General features: G+C 45.2%; 1 non-coding gene across 1 annotated transcript; it reads right to left on the reverse strand.

Annotated features, from left to right (window-relative positions):
- Nucleotides 1-510: 510 nt before the first annotated feature.
- LOC129636351 (U6 spliceosomal RNA) lies at nt 511-617 on the reverse strand. The gene has a single exon (XR_008706892.1). It is a non-coding gene; the product is annotated as a U6 spliceosomal RNA (small nuclear RNA).
- Nucleotides 618-16,530: the final 15,913 nt, after the last annotated feature.

Raw genomic sequence — 16,530 nt, forward strand, 5'->3', positions numbered from 1 at the left:
ATCTCCTGCATTGGCAGGCAGATTCTTTACCACTAGAGCCACCTGGGAAGCCCTAAAGATTAGATAGCTAATGTTAAATTGCCTGCCAAAATAACATACCAGTGTGCATTCCTGCAGTACTTAAGAGTGTCTAAGAGTTCACTATATAGAGAGTAAATAAATGGGAAAATATCAGCTTAATTAATAATTTCAAAATGTAGATTAAAACAGGAAGCTTGGCAAAGCTCAATTATTTTTCTTTTAATGTATCAATCTAGATGTCTTTGCCAAACTTCTTGTTTTAATTTAAAATTTTAAATTATTAATGAGGCTGATATTTTTCCATAAGATTTTTGGCCATAAACGTTTTTCCTTTGTTAATTGCTTATTTGTGCACTTGGCCCATTTCCTGATGAGTTGTTCATTTCCCCTCTATTTTTGTAACAGCTCTTCACATAGTGAGGATGTTCGTCCCTTGACTGTCTCATATATTACAGATATTTTTACCGCTTTGCCATTAGCTTTTTTAAAAAAAATAAGCAACACTTCATGAATTTGTGTGTCATCCTTGCACAGGGGCCATGCTAATCTTTTCTGTATTGTTCCAATTTTAGTATATGTGCTGCTAAAGTGAGCATGGCTTTTAAATTTTGTTTGTATTGATGTCTTTAATATTCTTGATTACAAAGGAATATATCATCTCTGTATATTTATAATGATCACAATTATACCAGGTTAAAAAAAATTCAATCTACCATCACATCCACAAAACAGAAGAATTTTACTTTTCTCCCCAGAAATAACCACATTTAATAATTTGTTAATGACTTTCCAAGCCCTTTCTATGCATTTCTGTTGTGGTTTGTTTTGATGTATAGAGGTTTGTTTGGTCCTTAGTTACTTCTTTTTGGCTGTGCTGAGTCTTCATTGCTGCATGGGCTTCTCACTAGTTGTGGCAGGCAGGGCCTGCTGTCTGGTTTCAGCGAGCCGGCTTCTTATTGGGATAGCTTCCCTTGTTGCCAGAGCACGGGCTCTAGGGCCCACAGGCTTCAGTGGGATCAAACCCGAGTCTCCTGCATTGGCAGGCAGATTCTTTACCACTGAGCCACCAGGGAAGCCTTGTTTTGATGTATAAAAGTTTTCAACTCTGATTAGTTATTCACTTCTTAAAACTTGATTAAGACGTTATCTACTCTATGACTTTGTCATATTAGAAACACCTTTCTGATTACAAAATATGCACAAATATTCACCCATATTTCCTCCCAATGTGTTTATGGTTTCACATATATATCTTTAATGAATCTTGAACTTACTTTGCTTTTTTCCAAATACATGGATATGCTGCTGCTGCTGCTGCTAAGTCACCTCAGTCGTGTCCGACTCTGTGCGACCCCATAGACGGCAGCCCACCAGGCTCCCCCGTCCCTGGGATTCTCCAGGCAAGAACACTGGAGTGGGTTGCCATTTCCTTCTCCAGTGCATGAAAGTGAAAAGTGGAAGTGAAGTCGCTCAGTCGTGTCTGACCCTCAGCGACCCCATGGACTGCAGCCTTCCAGGCTCCTCCATCCATGGGATTTTCCAGGTAAGAGTACTGGAGTGGGGTGCCATTACCTTCTCCGACATGGATTATGATGGGTACTTAAAAAAAAAACACACATCCCAGAATAAAGGGAAATGTACAAAGTTAAGAATTTGCAAAGTTGCTCAAGAAATAGGAGTATGGTATAGCTGTAGTACAGAAGACTGATATGGGAAAAATAGAAGATACTGCTGGAAGAGTAGGTAATTTAAGATCAAGGAGGAATTTGAGGTTGAAGGCAAGGAGGCCAGAAGGTCTGAAAGACCTGGGGACAGGAAGTATCTAACCAGAGCCATCCTTAGAGCAATGTGAGCAGGTGCGCTGAGACAGGGAGATGTGAGATGGCCAGCACAGAGGGTCAGGTGCCCGCAACTAAGATGTAAACTAGATCAGAGGTAGTGGGGACAGAGGGGAGGTGATGATTGTTAGATACCCGAAAGAGTCCACAGGACTTCAGAGGTGGCTGAATATAAAGAAGGGAGTCTGCTGTGTGGTCATGAGGACAAAGACTGCTCGTCGTTTGGAGGGAGTTGTTCTGCTCTACACAGCTCTTCTCTCTCTGTTTTCTCAAGTAGGTTGAAGAGGTTTCCCCTTCTTCATTTTACAGATGGGAAAACCAAGGCTGGGGAGGACAGGACTTGCCCCAGAGAGTCAGGCCCCTTGTGGCCCAATCTGGGTGGAAATGCAGGCAGCCAGGCTCCGGAGCTCTGTTATTTCTCACTGAATATGGGCTACCTCACTTCACCTGTGTGCACAGGTTGGGGGTGGTGGGGTGGGTGATGAGGGTGCAAGTGCCTGTGTGTCCATGTGTTCCATGGGCATGTGGAAGAGGCGTGTAACACACGCACCAGCTGGGCTTCTCTCCCAGGAGCTGGTGACGGGCACCAGTGCTCCCTGGATGGCTTCCTCTTCCCAAACAAACATTCATATGACACAATGTCTGAAAGCTCAGAAGACTTCCTGTCTCCATCGGGCCAAAGCCCTGCCTGCTGCAAGCCTGGGGCCATTGGAACTATCTCCAGCCCTCTACTGCCCTCCACCCTCAGTCTCCAGCTCCAGGACTCATGAAACGCCATGAGCTCACTATGCCTGGCCTGCTTGGCACCAGCTACATAAAGAGGCTGGACATTCTTCTGCCAAAGAAAACCCAGTGGCTGGGCCAGCAACCTGGACTTTCTCCAACAAGCTAGTTCAGCCACACTTCACCTCAAGGTTCCATCCCCTCCAGGGCGTCTGCTACTCCCATCAGGGCCCCAATCTAAGGAACGCTGAATAGGCCCCACCTTTACCAAAAAGGGAGTCATGTTTCCCAGGGGCTAGTACCTTCTCTATCAGATGCAAAATAAGCCAGCAACAGTGCACAGAGTGAAAGGAGGCCTGGCGGTCTTTAACCAACAGTAATCTATTCATTCTTTGAGGCCCAGTTGATTTGTCATTCACTCAGTGACTTCTTACCCAAATTTCACCCAAAAGCGCTAATTAATTGCTTCTCTGGGCCTAGACAGCATATTAAAAAGCAGAGACATCACTTTGTCAACAAAGGTCCGTCTAGTCAAGGCTATGGTTTTTCTTGTGGTCATGTATGGATGTAAGAGCTGGACTGTGAATAAAGCTGAGAGCTGAAGAATTGATGCTTTTGAACTGTGGTGTTGGAGAAGACTCTTGAGAGTCCCTTGGACTGCAAGGAGATCCAACCAGTCCATCCTAAAGGAGATCAGTCCTGGGTGTTCATTGGAAGGACTGATGCTGAAGCTGAAACTCCAATACTTTGGCCACCTCATGCGAAGAGTTGACTCATTGGAAAAGACTCTGATGCTGAGAGTGATTGGGGGCAGGAGGAGAAGGGGACGACAGAGGATGAGATGGTTGGATGGCATCACAGACTCAATGGGCATGGGTCTAGGTGGATTCCAGGAGTTGGTGATGGACAGGGAGGCCTGGCGTGCTATGGTTCATGGGGTCACAAACAGTCAGACACTACTGAGCAACTGAACTGAACTGAACTGGGCTCCCATAGCAAGTGTGTGCGGTGTTATAGCCTTCGTTGCCTCAGAAGCAAATAGGTTCCATCTTTTGTGCCAATTCTGATTGATAGGTAGTGATTACCTGATGGCTGTGTCAAGAAGGATGCTGAGGCCATATGCAAACCAACAGAAAATTTACCATCACTCTTTAGAAAGGTAGGTGTGTGGGTGGCATGCAGGTACCATGCAACTATGTCTGCCAACCAAGACTGCCACACTGCATTGCCCTCCATCCCCACAGTGGTCTCCAATCACCATCTGAGCAGTCTGGGTACAGGACTACATTCGCTCACCTTTGTATCTCCAGTGCCTAGCACCATGCCTGGCTCTTAGTAGGTGGTCAAGATGTATTTTGCTGAGTGAATAGTTGGTTTGAAGTTTCCATAATCTTTCCCATAGAGTGAAGAAGAAGATGAACCCACTCTGGCTGTAGACAAGAGGGAATTAGGTAACCTTGACCCTCCCTCTGGCTCTCGGGGAGGCCACTCCTTCTCTGGACACTTGAGTGTCTCCAGTAATCTTACAGGAATCTTATGGTCATCATGTCCAATAAGGCCTTGTGCCCAGCTCGTCTTCACATTAATAACTTCAGGTTACTTTAATGCACAGTGTACCGAGCAGGTTGGCTCCCATAGGCATTTAGTAATTCCTGATCAAACGAATTAATGTATCTTCTACTGTCTACTTGCCACTTTTCTTCTGTTTGCAGGAAAGTGCGCCACCCACTGTTCATTTTAACATCTGGTAGCAAATGAATCACCAGGTTACATAGTTGTGCTTTGTTGCCTCTTACCAAGCAGTGACTGTCTTAATTGAGTTTATGAATAGTAACTGAATCATAGAATTCTAAATTGGAATGTACCAAACTTTTTCAAGCTTATTTTAAAGCTGAGGAAACTCAGACACTAATTATTGACAGAGTTGCTATCCACTCTCATCACTTCACTTTCATATTCATTCACTCAGTAACTTTTTCAGAGTGAATATTTAACAAAAAACACATTTTACAGGTTGTTTTTGCAAGAACACAGAGCAAACTGTACTTCCTAATGTTTTGATATCTCATTTGTATTTCTGTGATCTTTTAGACAAGACCAACTTTATGTATTTTTTGTGTGTATAAATGTTTGTAACTCCTTTATTTGTAATACAAAAAAACTAGAGAAAACTCAAATGTCCATCCACAGGTGAAAGAATAAGCAGATGTCTGTATATCCATGCAATGAAATGCCACTCTGCAACTAAAAGGAACATGTGACTGAAACATGCAACAAAACTGATGAATCTCACAAACATTCTGCTGAGCGAAAGAGGCGGGAAGCAAAAGAATGCATGCTACATCATTCCCTTTATATACCATTTTAGAAAAAGCAAACTATAGTGAAAGGAAGCAGGTCAGTGATTACCTAGAGTTAGGGGTACTAGAGAGCAAGAATTAATATAATTCTATAGTAACTAACAGCATGCTATAGGTAAAACTACAGATAAACAGATGAGTAAAATAGACAGCCAAGAAAGAGTTCTACACAACCATTAACTTGCTTTATGGCAGAGGTACTGCTACTATTACTACTCAATGGTGGAAAGATAACTCTAGGCCAAGCGGATTTCCATATGCAAAAATTAACCTTGACCTCTAGTTCACATCATATACAAACTACCTCACATCACACACAAACATTAATTCTAGAGAAAAATATAAGAGTTTTTTCATTATATTCAAGGAGACAAATTTTTCTTAATAAAGTACAAAAAACACTAACCAAAAAAGGTTGCATTGATAAATTTTACTTCATTGAGCCAAGAATATCTTTTAATCAAAAGATAAGATAAAATAGAGTGAAAGGATTGGCCAAATTGGGAGAAGATATGTATATATTCTGACTAATATCCAGAACATATAAAAAGCTCCATTATGAGTATGAAAAAGTTAGACAAGCCAATTTTTTAAAAAAAATAATGAACATGCAGAATAGACATACAGAAAGGTGTGCTCGACATCATTATGAATCAGGGATATACATCTACACTTTGCTCCTCCCAATAGAAATGACTAAAATTAAAAGTACTGATAATCCTGTTAGTGAGAATGTGAAGCACCTTCAACTCTCACACACTGATGGCAGAAGTGTAAATCTGATGCTACCACTTTGGAATATACTTTGGCTCTGACAATGCACATCCCTGTAAAATTCTGTCAAGGAGTACACTTGAAATTTGTGCATTTTCCCACCTGTAAATTACATCTCAATAAACAAGAAAAATCACAAAAATGAAAGAAGATGAGACAATAGGAGAAATCCAAACACAAAATGTATATTTGGCCATATGAAGGAATTAGTACTAATTCTGCAGACGTGAAATAGCATTGTAGTCATGTAGACAAAACTAACTTTAAATGTAGGTAAAATTAGCAGGACCGCCCACCAGGTTCAGTCCAAATTCCTCCCCTAACCGTACACAGCCCTTTAGTAAGAAATTTACCAACAACCTAACACGTGTCTTAACCAAGTATCACCAGTTATGCAAAAGAGGTAGAAAACACAGCCCATGCCCTCCAAGTACTTTTCTCTGCAACTATCTAGAGCTTTAAACAGTCTCTGTAGGTTGTCAAGGGGCTTCCCAGGTGGCTCAGTGGTAAAGAACCCGCCTGCCAATGCAGGAGATATAAGAGACCCGGGTTCGATCCCTGGGTCAGGAAGATCCCTTGGAGGAGGGTACGGCAACCCAGTATTCCTGCCTGGAGCATCCTGTGGATGGCTACAGTCCATCAGGTCACAAAGAACTGGACACAACTGAAGTGACCATGCACACATACACATATGTGTGTGTGTATATATAATGAGAAATATAACTTACATACACATTTGTAAACAAAAAATACTCAATATCACCCCATACCCTCTTCAGCACTCCTGGGCTCAGGAACAAAGCCCTGATAGACTCGGGGTTTACTTAGTTTTGTGGGGTGTGACCACAATGAATGGCCTTAGGAAGCATAGATTCTGAGCACTTCCATGTAATTTTGGAAGGACTTCTGTGTCCATTTTTACTGCAAACTGTTGGCTATCGTTTCATTTTGCTTGTCTTCCTGCTTTTCACTGTTTTTATTCAGGGCTCTTCAAGAAAGCCACTCTGGGTAAACCCTTGGCCACTGTTTTCCTGCAGCCTTTCTCCGCCTCTTTGCCTTTAGAACAGGTCATTTACTGGATCCCCCTGAAGACCAGCATCATGGGCACTGGATGTGTGCAGCTGTTCATAACAGATCTCACACTCGGTTCAACGTTCTGCTGTAGCTGTCCTGACACTCTCAGTAACTTTGTCTTTGAATTTGTGTGTTATAAGTTAACATCCAATAGGGTGATGGAGACTGGGCATGAGAGGGGAGATATGGTAAGTATGTGTCCTCTGCTCTTTGCTCCCATTTACATGTAGTGTTAGCTGGACCCACTGTGCAGCTCCATAACACGCTCAGCTTGCCCTCTCTTTGTGTCTGGATGAACTCCCATGTATCATGGGCCCACAGGAATTCTGTGCTCATATGCCATGTCTGCATGGCTACAACAGCCCTGAAAGGCCACTCTTTCCATTCGAGCCAGAACTTGCTTCAAATACAGAAAGACAATAATGGCAATTCTAAGAAACACAAATGACCAAAGAACCAATCATATCCTTTTTTTTTTTTTCACATTGCATCTCTGTATTAGTCAATCAGTTCTGCTGAAAACGATGACATAAAAAGAAAAGAAAAGAAAAGGCAACCCCAATTCCTTTCCCTTTAAGTCCTTCCTTAAAGGACTTAAAAGACTGACAAGTTCAGTCATGTCCAACTCTTTTGCAACCCCATGGACTGTAGTTCATCAGGCTCCTCTGCCCAGGGGGATTCTCCAGGCAAGAATACTGGCATGAGTTGCCATATCCTCCTCCAGGGGATCTTCCCAACCTAGGGATCGAACCCAGGTCTGCACTGCAGGCAAATTCTTTACTGTCTGAGCCACCAGGGAAGCCAAAGAATACAGGAGTACATAGCCTATCCCTTCTCCAGGGGATCCTTCCAACCCAGGAATTGAACTGGGGTCTTCTGCATTGCAGGCAGATTTTTTACAAGCTGAACTACCAGGGAAGCCCCCAGATGCTTTTATATTTACGTTTAAAACTGGCTTTGTGTATTCACAATAGCCAAAAGCTGGAGATAACCCATGTGTCTAGCCCACATTCACCCATGGATGAGTGAGGAACCCAGAGATGCTAAACTCATAGAGACAGAGGGTAGAGCGGTGTTGCCAGGGTCTGGGAGGAGAGCAGAGTCAGGAGGTAGTGTTCAGGGGTACAGAGTCTCAGCTTTGCAAGATGAAAGATGTTCACAATGGATGGTGGTGTTGGCTGTACAACACTGTAAATGTCCTGAAGCCCACTGAACTGTGCATTTAAATGGTTAAAATGGTGTTACATTATGTATATTTGACCCCAATTAAAAGATGATAAGTGAGCGAATGAATAAAAACTGGTACAATATAAAGATGAATAGCAAAAGTCATACTAATTGCTTAAATGTTTAATTTCTCTTATGATGACACAAACTAACAAATGCAAAAATAAAAATGAATTGAGAGAGAGCACAGAAGAAAGGGAAAAGCTTTGCATTTTAGTACCCTTAACTGCATTTGCATTTTGTACTGGGCCCTGCAGAGTAGGACCTGGTCCTGTCCTCAGCCTCCTGTCGACAGCTCAGTCCCCATGCCCTGGTTCCTTCCTCTGCACCTATATTGGCCACTTGAGAGAAATAGTCTCTCCTTTTCCCTCTTTTTCTCAAAATTATTTCTTTATTTGGCTGCGCTGGGTCTTAGTTGCAGCATGCGGCATCTAGTTCCCTGACCAAAGATGGAACCTGGGCCCCCTGCGTCGGGAGCTCAGAGTCTTAGCCACCAGACCACCAGGGACATTCCTCTTTTTCCCTCTTATTTCTCTTCCATTCTCATTCTCCCTCCCTCCTGCCCTTCCTTTTTAAACCAAGGGCAAGAGAGTTGCTATCACATCTCTCCATTTATTTTCCTTGACGTATTCACCTCCTTCCTCACACCCCTCATCCCTCACTGAGCCGGCCCAAAGCATCCTTGGTCTCTGTACAAAACCCACTCTCTCCACTTGCAACAACCCCCTTCTCCTCTTGCATCCTGAAGCCGAAGCCCTTTGTCCTGGAGCCCCCCAGACCGCTTCCTCTGTCCTCCTGCCTCCTCCCAGCTTCAGTCACCCCTGTGAGATCCCAGCCACTCGGAGCCGACCATTGTTCTTCTTTGGACTCCCTAGATTCAAACGGGATCATCCAGAAACACTTTTCTTTAAAAAGAGCAGATGAGCAGCCCAAATGTCCATCAAAAGACGAATGGATAAACACAATGTGGTCTGTACATACAGTGGAATTATTATCCAGCTGTTAAGCGGAAGGAAATTCTGACCCGTGCTGCAGCATGGATGAACCCTGAAGGCCTTATGCAAAGTGAAGTATGTCAGACACAAAAGAACCAGTACTATATAATTCCCCTGATATAAGGTTCCTAGAGCAGCAAGTTCATCCCAACAGAAAGTGGAATTGTGGTTGCCAGGGACTATGGGGAGGGAGAAATGAAGAATTATTTTTTGGTTCCAGACATGGATGTGGCAAGTACATACAACATGGTGAAGGTACTTAATGCCACTGAATTGTATACTTTAAAATGATTAAAACAGTAAAATTTATGTTATATATATTTTAACCACAATTCTAAAAGAAAGGACAGGTAGGAATGCTAATCTGTGGCCCTGTCTCTTTACCATTTCCCTTCTCCACCTAGAGGTATGTGTGTCCTGGAGAAAAGGAAAGATGATTTATGCCCTCAGTTCAAGACTGGACAGGAAAAAAGACAGAGCAAATGAAGGCGAGGATGTGGTGTCATTTATCAAGCTTATGGTGCCAGTTGAAGGGTTGTTTTCAGAGAATCACTTGAGGGCTCTCTGATGATGGCAGAATAGAGCTGGATATTCAGGGAGGGGAAATGACTCACCGGGTCCTCCCAGGTCGTGGGTGGCAAGGACAGTGCTGGAGTCAGGGCAGCCCGGCTCCCAGTCCAGGGCTCTTTCCTCTCCACTGAAGCCTCCATGTGGTTGCAGCCATGTGAAGACAGCATCTGAGTCAGCAACTACAACGAAACGAAGTAGGGACTCTAAGGAAAGTATTCATAGAGGAGCCATGGGCTCAGTTTCCCAGAACTGGACCAGAGGAGACTCGGGATGAACAGCTACGAAGCCTATAAGGCAAGGGGCCCAGAACTGGAATCCAGGGTGGACGTAACAGTACACCAGAGGACACAGCGGCATCCTGGGCCGTGTTTCTGTCGTGGGCACCACTGTCGTTTGGCTCAGGACTGTTCCAGGCATAGTGGGACTTCTAGCATCTCCAGTCCCTGCCCTCTAAATTCCATAAGCGCCCCCTGGTCTCTGTGATTACACTATGCACCCAACACATTTTCAAATGCCATCAGGGGGTGGGTACCATTCCTAGCTAGCTTCTATGGGTCTATGTTTTAGGCCATGTATGCAGGGTGGGAGGCTTCATGGGCAAGCGACTAGAACAGTCACCTGGGGCCCTCCACTCCAAAGGGTCCTGCATGAGGAGTTTAATGCTCCAAGGGTACCATCTTGAAATTCTTCATCCTTCTCCCCTTGAGCCTGTGGAACTGTCCACAAACAACCGAGAATGTGCTGAGGACTTGGGGCTTCTGTTCTTGTGCAATCCCACCTCCTGCTGCCTCCCCAGGATGGGTTCTTCGCCACCCACCCCATGACCCCTGGCATCTCAGATTCCACTCAGTTTCACCGTCCACACCCTCATCACTCGACCCCATCACATTGGTGGAGGAGGACGAGGGGTCACGTTCTATATTGCCCTCCACTCCCCAGCAGAGACCAAGTCAAGCTGAAGGTTGAGTGCAGGCCCCTTGGCCTCTCCAGACAGGACAAGGCAGTGACTATCACTGCCCTGGGCTGGCAGTGCCACGGCACATTGTGGGGTGGCTCAGCAAGGGGCCCTTGCTCACCCTCAATGCAGGTACACAGCTTCTCTTTGGCTATTCTCTTTTAGGGTTTGCCCATCTACCTGTGGGTTGGGCGGGTGGAGGCCCATAGGAAGGCAGACTGATTCCCCACTCCCAGCTGGGACCCTGCATTTTACACAGAACCCACAAGTTACAGGGACAGCTCCGCACCAACAATAGAGTCAGCAGTGGACACAGATGTGGGGATGATTTCAGAAAACGGTTTGATGTAGACTCCATGGTTCCCTCGGGGCTCAGTGGTAAAGAATCTGCCTGCCAATGCAGGAGACAAGAGTGCGATCCCTGGGTCGGGAAGATCCCCTGGAGAAGGAAATGGCAACCCACTTCAGTATTCTTGCCTGGAGAACCCCATGGACGAGGAGCCTGGCAAGTCATGGGATTGCAGAACAGTCAGCCACGACTCAGCGACTAAATAACAACAATAACCATGGGTTTTAGTGACTGATTACATGTGGAGGGGAAGGGAGGATTTTAAGACACTCTGCCCCATTTTTAGCCCAGAAATGGAGAAAGATCAGTTTGTTTGAAGGAGGTATAAAAAAAAGGGGAGAAATAACACATCTATTCTGAAACATATTTATTTTGAGATTATTGTAGAGACAGCCAGAAAGCATTTGGAAGTCAAAATTTGTGAGCTGTATGTGTGTGGATGGTATTTGAAGTTATAGGAACAAGAGAGAAGGGCCAGGACAAGATGTTAGGGCTGGAGGAGGGGCAAAGACGCTGCAGGGACACAAAGTGAGATTCAGACAGAAACGCAGGCACTGAATTCGGTCACTAGAAAGTCACCAAGTACCTTAGACTGCACTGTCCAATACGATTGCCACTAGCCATATGTAGCAATTAAGTTATGGTTAAACTTAAGTAAAATGTAAAATCCAGTTCCACAAGCCACACTGCATGTCCTCAGTAGCCACATGTGCCTAGGGGTTACCACACTGGGCCACTCAGAATAGAACATCCTCACAGAATGCCCTATTGAACAGCACAGCCTTATAGCAGGTTCTGGGGAGCGCAAGAGCAGAGGCAAGCTCACAGTGGGCAAAAACGTGGGGAGAGGTGAGGGTGAGGGTGGTCAGTTTGGAAAGTAGGTTCCTGATCGCCAAGCCCAGAGGCACTGGCTTGCCCAGATGCAGCTGTGAGGTACGCTGAGAACTGAAACCTTCAAATGAGATGCTTCTATGGGAAACCTGGTGGAGAAAATTGTACTCTCCAGACTTCTTTAGGCAGAACACAGAATTTCGTAAGAATTTCCCTTGGGGTAGAAATTTAGGAGGTGAGTTGGCTCAAAGGTGACATACCTGCCCTGCTGAAGGGGACAGAATATCTTGGGGTACAGGCAAGGGAGCTGTGCAGAGAGAAGCAGAGTGCAGAGCAGGGATAACGGGGAGATGGGCACAGCTGGACAACATGCTGGGACAGTCCTGCCTTTAACCCTCCACATCTTCAGGAAACGTCCATGAAAACCACAAAATCCCGTGTTGGTGGGGTTCTTGTGGGAAGCAGAGAAAGTACAATGTTGACCACTTAGATATCACTTGAAGACCACAAAGTCAGGTTCTAACCAAGTTCATTCAGATCCCCAAGGGGCACTCGTAAAATAGTTTATTCTAAAAGAGTTTAGGATGCAGCTTATTTAGGATGCAGGTTTAACTTTTTCTTGATTTTTAGCATGCATCTAAAGAGCAAGCCCTATGTTTTAAAAAATAATAATCAGATGCCTATAAATGTATGAATATCTAAAGCAACAAAATTAAATATTTATTAAACCTGGCTCAGATCTGTCCATCCTCATGCATGTCGGAGATAAGAGCCCTCCAGAGGTGTGAGGAATCCAGAGCCACTTATAGACCTGGAGTGCTTATCAAGGGGGTTTTGAAAGTTATACCTGGGCATTGCCACCTCTTTGAGATGGAAACTTCATGTAAATGGCACTTTCCTTCTGTCTGTGACTGCAGCCACCCTCCCCTCCCTGCGTCCCTAGGGCCCTGTACACGTACCTACTTCGTCCCCTGCAGAGCATCTGAGCCAAGATGGTCTGGTGGGTGTGATGAGGGGGGAGGGCTTCAGAGACGTCTCAACCTGGCTGAGGCCTGCAGGCTGGTTCAAGCAGTGCCAGGACTGGACACTCCAGGCACCCTGGGCTCACCAATTCCACCCTTCCTGGCTGGCAGGGATGTCTCACCTGCTTCAGGCTTGCTTGGCTCGAAATCAGCATCCAACGCTACCACCCCGGGCCTCCAGGCTCGCCTGCACTCGAGGTTTCCGGGGCTTTCGCGCAGGCGCAGTGCTGGACACCCAGAAGGCTCTCAATTACACGCTTGTCGAATGACCGCTACGAGGTCTGCGGCTCTTGGGAAGACTTCTTGCCATCACAAACTTCACAGATCAGTTTTCCCCCTCTCACCTGCTTATCCTTCAGGTTCTCAATCGTTTGTCAACCTGAATAAACGCGAGTCTTGCCTCCTCAAGTCACTTGCTGCCTCGAGAGTTTATTTTCGAAGCAACTTAGCAACATTTGTGTTACAGATTCTCACAGCGGAAGCAGTCGGTGGGGCTGCCCTCACTCTCCAGATACTCAGAATCCCACATCCCGCGCGTGAGGTGCCCTGCGAGCACCTTGGGTTTTCACCCGAGGGCTTCTTCTTAGCCCGAGTGCCAAGGAGGTCCCGCCCAGGGGGTCCCGCCCAGGAGGAGCCCTGGAGGATGGGAGCTGGAGGATAAGAACTCCGGCTCCTTCCTGCCTCTGGGGGCCCCGGGCAAGCTGATTCTGTCTGCTACTTTTCCAAGGTGACACTGAACCCCTTTCCATCTCCCGAAATCCACCTTTCTCCTGTCCTTTTTAATTTATTTTTTATTGAAGGATAATTGCTTACAGAACTTCGCTGTTTTTTTGCCAAACCTCAACATGTATCAGCCACAGGTCTCGTGTCCTTCTTGGTCCATCCCACTGCCCCACTCTCCCAGCAGGGCTTCCTGGGAACATCTCCGGATCAGACTGCTGTGCCAAAGTCTTGTCTCGGCATCCGAGTCCAGCAAAACCCAGACAAAGACAACTTCTTTTAACAGGAAAGATACTGCTTTTCTGAAATTGTTCGTTGTGGATTTAAAAAAAAATCGCTTTTATGTTGTGAATTATAATGCATGTAAATGCACAGATATTGCATATATAGGTCGATAAATTATCACAAAGTGAATACCATCCAGATGGAGAAATAAAACATTGCCAGTGCCCCAGAGGCCCCCTCTTGCTGTGTCCCCTCCCCACTCATCCTCCTTCCCTAGCCAGTCTCCTGGCTTCTAACACCATAGATGATTTCACCGGCTTTTGAAGTTTATGTCAATGCACTAATTCAATATATATTCTTCTGAGTCCAACTTCAATATATATTCAGTGTAGAACTTCAGTATGTTCAATATATTTTCTTCCATTCAACATCATGGGTGTGAGATCCATCTGTCTACTGCATGGGGCCCTAGTTTATTCATTTGTGCTGCGTCACCCTCTGTTGTATGGTTAGACCACAATGTACTTATCTGTCATCTGTTGATAGTCATACGGGGTTATTACCAAAAAAAATTTTTTTTAATTGCTTCCGTGAACATTCTTGTGGATGCACACAGGAACACAGTTCTGTTGACTCTGTGCGCCAGAAGAGACTTGTGGATTAGGGGGCACTTGTGATAGTAAGTGGAGGAAAAGTCTTTTTAAGCAGAAAAGCCTCTCTGGATGCTCATAGTGTGATACCACACAGGCAGCTGGGTTCTTACTGTTCCCACATTATGACAGGGCCACATAAGGGAACCTGTATTCATTTCCTGGGGCTGCTGTTGCAAATTCCCACAAGCAGAAATTTATCTTTCCACAGTCTGGGACCAGAAGTCAGGAATCGAGGTTCAGCAGTGCCGGTTCCATCTGGAGGCTCTGACTGGTATCCTTCCATCCTCTCCCCTAGCTTCTGGTGGCCTGTGACAGGCTCTGGCTTGCAGAGGCATCTCTCCAGGCTCTGACTCTGTCCTCGCACTGCCTGCTCCCTTGTGGGTCTCCTCCCCTTTTCTTCTCTCATAAGGACACTTGTGATTGAATCTAGAGCACATGCTAATCTCAGATGATCTCAATTACCTTAATTACACCTAAAAAGACCCTTTCCCAGATACAGTCATATTCACAGTTTTGGAGTGGACTCATATTTGGGAGAACCATTCAGCGTAGTATAGGACCCAAAAAGTTGGAGAGTCCCTAAGAATTAAAATTTGAAATCGGTACACAATGAAGGGGCTAACTTTTCCAAGGAATCTCCTTGGGTAGTGGGCAGGACATCTCCCAAATCAAATCAGGACAAGCACAGTCTGGAAGAAATTCATTGAAGTCTTCTACAGTGATCGCTTCGTTAGAATCTACATCATTTTTCCATTTTGTAAAAAGGCACCATAAAAATAAAAGTGCTTCTAGCCAGGGTCATGCTTAGGTTGTTATGGTCTAATGACTTGGATGGATGGTTGCAACTCCATGCATTCCAGCCAGTCCTCCCGAACAGAAGTGGGAGGTAGTGGAAGGGAGGACATCTGGGCATCGAGGGAGAGTCAGGACCCTAAATGAGAGGAGAAACCCTGAAGACAGGCTTTTTCACCTTGCACTTATTCTGAGGACTCACTGGGAGCACAAGTGTCCCGGCTGAAGAAAAACACAAACCACAAATAGGAAAGAGAATTTCACTTTACGAAGAATTTTTTTTAAAGAAATCCTGCCTAAATCATTCTATGCAAGCTCCCTTTAGAAATAGAGGGGCCCCCCACCAGGCTCCTCTTGCCTATGGGGTTTCCCAGGCAAGAATACTGGAGTGGACTGCCATGTCCTCCTCCAAGGATCTTTCCAAACCACGGATCGAACCCGCATCTCGGTTCTCCTGAATTGGCAAGCAGGGTCTTGACCACTCATGCCATCTGGGAAGCCCTTGCTCCACCCCAACCTCTGGCAAACACCTCTCTGTTCTCTAACCCTATAGATTTACCTTTTCCAGAGGGTCACATACGTAGATCATAGAGGGTGTAGCTTCTGGAGACTGGCTTCTTTCAGGATGTCTGAGACTCACACATGTCACTTTCACGGCCATGTAGATTCCCTTGTATGGATGTACTACGGTTTGCTTTATTCACAGACTGAAGGATATTTGGGTTGTTTACGGTTTGGGGTGATTTTGAATAAAACAGCTACAAATTTTAAAAAGAAATAGAAGGCCCCTTCATACATTAAAAACAGCATTTTTTTCCCCAATACTGGTTTTGTCCACAGTTTTTCAGGACCATCTTTACTGCCAAAATCCAGGTTTTCTGGTACCAATGAAAATGCTCTGATGGCTCACTCCTTGCCTGCCCTAGTCTCATGAGTAGTTAAAATCAACTCTAATGAATAGGCTGATCTCATGCTTGTCCTCATCTAAAGAAAAGCAGAGGTTTTCCTACATGAAACAAGCCACATCCTGTCTGACGGCTCCGGGATCCTCTCTTCCTCCCGTCTCTCCATCTTTTGAACAGAATTAACTAATTCAAAAGTAGTAGAAGGTTTTGGGGGGGGAGGATTTTCTTTAAATTTAGAATTTATTCAGAACGAAATCCTACTCTTCTTGCACAAGTATGTTGGTTATTTGCTCAGTTCTGAAATTTGCTTGAAGCTGAAGCATAAGTTCTCCAGGCAGAGCCATTCACCAGCAGTAATGCAATAACCGGGAATAACAGCGGTGGAATGTTGGTGCTCTGAGTCCACTGGCCCCCTGGAAGCTTCCATTTACACCCAGTGGTGTTAGCACAGCCCAGAATCATTTATACCAGCAGCAGGCCTGTCCCACTTGCTTTC

Source organism: Bubalus kerabau, chromosome 21 (genome assembly GCF_029407905.1).
Source record: "Bubalus kerabau isolate K-KA32 ecotype Philippines breed swamp buffalo chromosome 21, PCC_UOA_SB_1v2, whole genome shotgun sequence".
Classification (NCBI taxonomy): domain Eukaryota; kingdom Metazoa; phylum Chordata; class Mammalia; order Artiodactyla; family Bovidae; genus Bubalus; species Bubalus kerabau.